This window comes from Anas acuta, chromosome W (genome assembly GCF_963932015.1).
Source record: "Anas acuta chromosome W, bAnaAcu1.1, whole genome shotgun sequence".
NCBI lineage: Eukaryota > Metazoa > Chordata > Aves > Anseriformes > Anatidae > Anas > Anas acuta.
The window spans coordinates 18546705-18552916 of record NC_089016.1 but is presented as its reverse complement, the minus strand read 5'-3'; the positions used below and the strand labels follow the sequence as shown (position 1 = coordinate 18552916).

General features: G+C 39.4%; 1 pseudogene; it reads left to right on the top strand.

The window, feature by feature from the left end:
* Positions 1–4777: 4777 nt before the first annotated feature.
* LOC137847289 (excitatory amino acid transporter 1 pseudogene) lies at positions 4778–4973 on the top strand (annotated as a pseudogene).
* The last annotated feature ends 1239 nt before the right edge of the window (positions 4974–6212 follow it).

Here is a 6212-nt window from a genome sequence, read left to right as displayed (position 1 = left end):
TTCAAACATATGGTAATTCAAAAAGCAGTGATCAAATCACATCAAAATAAATGTTACAACATGGTATTTTGCCCAGGGAAGTTGTGGATGCCCCATCCCTGAAGTCTTCAAGGCCAGGTTGGATGGGGCTTTGAGCAATCTGTTCTAGTGGTAGGAGTCCCTGCCCATGGCAGGGTGGTTGGAATTAGGTGATCTTTAAGGTTCCTTCCAACCCAAACCATTCTAAAGCTCCAAGACATGCTGTTTCAAAACCTCGTGTTTTATATTCTAAGTGCTTCCTTAAAAAAGGGGGTATTTAGGCACTAGATTTATTAAGATTTCACAGTTAGATTATGTATACATGTATAAATGGAGGCAGATTTCATTGGAAGCAACTAACTCTGCACATTTATGAATTTCTAATTTCTTAATAAAAACATGCTGGTATATTAACTAACACTTCAGAAAACTGGATTCTTAGTCTGGAAAACACCTTTGTTCAGACTCCATTATTAAATAAGTTAATATCAAGCAGCTGTAAATACTTTACTTTTAAGCAAACAAACAAAAAAATAATGTCCTAATGAAGGTTTTTAATATTAAAACATTTTAAGGTTCATTCAGTGTGTGATTTCTTAAAATCAGATTATATGCCCATAACTGATGTCAGACCAAGCTAGTCATTTCTTGCAGTGTGAACTTGTATTATGGTCTGAAGTGACAAGCTAAGTGGGATACAACTTTTGATGTTTTACAGATGTGCTCTAAATAGATTATACACTTCAAAGATTAATGTTATCAACATAAAACTATCAAAGGCATATTTTCTAAATAGTGGTTGAGGGATGAATAAACTATTTTTGCTGTGTTTAACATGTGAATAAAAGGAATTCAGCTAACCATTTAAAAACATCTTAAATACAGAGCATTTTAAACATTCCAGTTGTTATATATGGAGTGGTAATTCGTGTCTGTCTTGGTTACAGTTAGAACAGAATTAATTTTCTTCCTAGTAGCTGGTGGAATGCTGTGTTTTGGCCTGGGATGAGAAGAGTGCTGATAACACCCCGATGTTTTAATTGTTGCAGAGCAGTGCTTATACCAAGCCAAGGACATCTCAGCCTTTTGCTCTGTCCTGCCAACAGGCAGGCTGGGGGTGCAGTAAGAGCTGGGAGGGGACAGACCCAGGACAGGTGACCCAAACTAGCCAAAGGGGTATTCCATACCATCTGACGTCATGCTAAATAATATATAGGGGTGGCTAGCCGGGGGGAGGGGGCCGGACTGCTCGGGGTGAGGCTGGGCATCGGTCAGAGGGTGGTGAGCAATTGCATTGTGCATCACTTGTTTGTACATATTATTAGTGGTAGTACTATTGTCATCATTGTATTATTATTATTATTATTATTATTATTATTATTATTATTGTTGTTGTTGTTGTTGTTGTTGTTGTTGTTGTTGTTATTATCGTTATTATCGTTATTATTGTTATTATTATTTTCCTGTCTTATTAAACTGTCTTTATCTCAACTCACGGGCTTCACTTTCCATTTCTCTCCCCCATCCCAGAGAGGGAGGGGGGAGGGTGAGTGAACGGCTGCGTGGTGTTTAGCTGCCGGCCAGGTTAAACCACAACAGTGTCGAGAAAATGGTTGATATTAATAAAGGGGGAGATTTGGGAATGTGGCCATGGGGGTTGGAAAGCCCCATGGTTGAGATAACATTAGACTCTTAATGATGAGGCCATCAGGAATATAAAAGAGTTTAGAGGGAACAAAGAAGGGTGATTCAGGAGATTCCATGCAGTCTGGGGTTTCTTGTTCTCCAGCCCTTAAGGCATGGATGTTTCTGGGTGTTTGCTGTTGTTGTTACATTCAAAGTTGTTTGACCAATGAAAAGCTGTTTTGAAAAGAACTGCTGTGGAGAGAAGGGTATAAGAGGGGAGCCTTCCCTCAAGATAAAAAAGGAAGACAACATGATGTGATGAAGTTATGATCAATAAAGAAGCAGGAAAAAGGAGTGAAGAGGAACAGGCTGGTAGAATGGACACCAGGACGGGAACAGGCACTTTGATTGCCTCATGAAGATAGGTTTGGCCAGACTCAGCAAACTGCTCAGAGAAGCTCGTACAGAAATTCGCTAGAAATGGGTGCACCAGAGCTGGAGAGAAGCTCAAGCTGAGAGAAGCGGACCCGCGCACACAACTGCCCCTCACTGGTAAGCAGCTGTGCGTTATGGGAATCATACGTCCTTAGGAACAAAGACTGTCCTGGTAACCTTACAGCTTATACTCCTTATTAACAATCAAGGAGTTTGTGATCCTGAAACATGGGACCAAACTGAGGTCAAGGTGTGGGACTCTGCAACTAAAAACAACAAGGTTGCGGTGGGATTGCTCGGCACCTGGCGAGCAATCTCTGAGGCCTTAAAGAGCCATGTGGAGCCATAATTACAAACGTGTGGCTTGCCAGACAGTGAGGGAGCTGCGGGCTCCTTTACTGATCCGACTGCTACGCCATGGGTTCCTCCGCTGCTACAGCCATCGCAGGCTTTTGCTGTTGTACTGGGTCTGGCTGGAATGTTAACTTTCCCTGCAGCAGCCCATATAGTGCTGTACTCTGCACTTTTAGTTGGAAGAGCAGTGGCATCACACCAGTGTTGTGTCTACTGCTGAGCAGCACTGGCACAGCATCGGGCCTCTCTCTAACCCTCCTAGGGGGTGGGCAAAAAGTGAGAATAGTAACATCACTAGGTGTGGTGTAAAAGCCTGAAGTAACTAGGAAAATAAAACTAACATTCACATTTTTAAGGAAAAGGTACAGCATTGAAGAGGATTTCAGGGTAGGGCATAACTGCATTACCTGAGCATTCCCTAGGCTCCCAACCTTAGATGCTATCGCGCTGGGGAAACTTGGTGTGCTAGCCCTAAGGAACAGCACGGAGCGTGGAGTGGAGTGGAGACACCACGGCTAGGCTCTGTAATCAGGTGGGGCCTCGATTGTTCTTGTGCACAAAGCTGCACTTTTTGCCACCCTAAGCCAAAGATCTGTCATGTTTTGACAAATGCTGTACCCTAGTGTACTTTTTGCTCATTATAATATCATTATAATACCAAAACACACCTCCATCCCAAAAGCTACCCGCCTCCAAGGTGCGACCACCCCTCACTGAGCATGCGCCCTGAATTTCTCGGAGCCTATTACTTTAAACGGAGACGGGAAAACTTTTCACCAATCATAACTAAGATATGCTTGACTAGAGCCACTCAAGCTCCACCTAAAAGATAGAAAATAATATAAATTGGCCCAAGAGAGAGGGGATGTTAGGGAAGATACCACCGTCAGGGGAGATACCATCCCGAGGACATACAACATCCTTAGGACCTCCTGACTCCTGGGATCAGTCGACGGGCTGAGCCTCTCTTCCCCCCCCATTGGGACGCCTTTGGGCGAGATCTGAATATTTGCTTATAAATCTCTATAGAGTCTTTGATCCTTTTAACGCGTTTATTTCTAGGCTGCGCACCTGTGACACCTGTAACACCTGTAACATCTATAACATCTGTAACACCTATAACACCTATAACACCTGTGTATTTCATGCATACTAACTTGCTTTTGCAGACAGTCACTATCACTGGCAATCCAAAAGAACCTGATTATCTGTTGCTATAATAAACCATACTTGATTGCATTGTGATAGCTCTCATTAAGTGCAACTAGGGTGAGGGTGGTTATCCGTGATAGTTCAGTGTTCTGAATCCAACCAGACCCCCAGACGGTTAATGCGTTTTTGATGAATGTCCGACTGGTTCAGTACTCTGAATCTGACCGGGTCCGTAACGGTTAATCAGCTACCCCCCTAGGGCAGCTGACTTCAACCAACCAAAGGGATATTCCATATCGTATGATGTCACACTCAGCAATAAAAGGTGGAAACAGGAAGAAGAGGGGAGGGGTGGGCTCTCATTGTGAAAATGTCGGTTCTCCTCCCAAACACCGTCTACGTGCGTTGAGGCCCTGCTTCAAGGACGTGGTCAATCATCGCTCATTTGTGGGAAGTAGAGAGTAATTTCTTTCCTCTGCACTTCCACATAGCCTTCATTTATTTTATTTGCTTCTTTTCCTCCCTTCTTTTTATTTTCCCTTTTCCCCTTTCCCTTTTTATTTCCCTTTAGTTAAATTGTTTAGTTCATAATAATCTTTATTTAATTGTTATTATTATTTCCCTTTAATTAAATTATCCTTATCTCAACCCGTGAGTTGTTCTTGAGAACTTAAAGGGAGACATATTGTTCAAAAGGAATTGAAAATGGAGACTGTTGTTTGTAATCAAGAAAAGGAATGGAAAATGGAGACTGTTAAGTCATGGAACTTAAAGGATTGTTTGTTACCTTTCCTGATTGTATGTATGTATAGGCATACTCGGGTTTAGTATGTAAAGCAATGATCTACATGTATATATTTAGAATGTGTGATGTTCATGTGTGCGTGTTGGTGGAGCGTTGACTCCCCACACGCCCAGCACTGTTTACTTGCCTTTTATAGCTTTTATACCTTTTATACCTTTGATAAATATTTGTTTTATAAATATTACTAAATTCAGATTGAGTTGAGACTTCATTTATAACTGCTTCCATGTAAACACATGGCTAATAATTCCTCTGAAAACTTATTGCAATATTTGATATTTCTTGTCTTACAGGTTTCTCCAGTCCCTCCCATGGAAAAGGGTCTCCCACTTTTCTGAAAGGATTTTGAAAGAAGTTAATTATAAGAGAAAAAATTCTGCAAGATAAATGACTAAAGGTAACAGAGAAACTCCCAAAACTGGAAGAAAGATGGAACATTTTCAACAAGGAGTCCGGAAACGTACACTTTTGGCAAAAAAAAAAAAAAAAAGTGCAGAGCATAACAAAGGATGATGTTAAAAATTACTTATTGAGGAATGCTTTCATGCTTTTCACAGTTGTTGCTGTGATTCTTGGTGAGTAATTTGTTCAGTATTCTGTTCTCCATTGCATTTGATAACGAGGATTTATCTGGGCAATTGGCATTACAAATGAGATCCCAAATTCTTCTGCACTGATAAGAATGTTCTGACTTGGAGAGTTTGGTTTCTGACAGTTGCATGTTGAAGTCTTGGGAAGATCCATTTTAATTATTCTAATATTCCGCAAGGAAAATTGTTTTGAAAGAAATCAGTCACTCTATGGATTCTTCTTTTAAAGAATTAAGTACAGTAACTGAATAGAATGTTCTCAACAAAATCTTTTTCTACCAAAACCAGCTGCAGAAAAATGCTCAGGATGTAACCTTTACCTAATCTAGCCAAAATTAACACCTTGCAATGACAAACAGAAGTACTCAGTGAATTAAATGAAAATTAAAGGGTGATATTTCTATGCAAAGTCCTATATAAGAGCCTCAATCTTTTTAGTTTTCCCTTGACAAATGCAAACCAGTCAAACCTAAGTAAAACCTTATGCTTTCTCAGTTGCTCTCAATCTTACACATGCATCTTTCAGATACAATTGGGACAACAATGGAAATGCTACTTGTTCAAAGCACTGCAAGATAGCACCTGATTAAATTTCTTTTTAGAATCTATAGAGAGGAATCAGAACATAAAACAGCACTTAGATTTGGAATGCACCAAAACATTAATTTAAAATATAGCTACACATTTTAAATTTACTTCAGAAAGGGAATCATCTGACAAAAAACATATGATTTTTAAAGCAAAATTTACTTTATGTAATTATGTAATCACTTTTATTTTCTTTTAAATCAAATTAATTTTCTAAATAACACCATGTTTTGTGAAATACCATTCCTTATAGTTTGGGCAAGAACATTATGGTTTTACCATACTACTTTTTTATTTTCTAATCAGTTTAGAATATAAAACCGTGAATCTGCTCATCAAAACCCAAATGCCAGCACTTAAAGATAAGGGTTTATACCCTTCACCTACATAGGCCCTAATGTCCATGATGAAGTTGTTCCACATAAATCTGGAATTAAATGATCTTTAAGGTCCCTTCCAACCCAAACCATTCTATGATTCTATGCTTGCTGTTTTTCTACATCTTTTTTAGGAATTAAAATTTTAGGGCTTTACCATTATTGTTGTTTGATACCACAACTGCAGGGTTATTTTAAATTAATTTCAGTTTTGATGTTTTTTTTTCTGAGAGACAATGATATTGGTTTGCATATGGGTAAAATTAA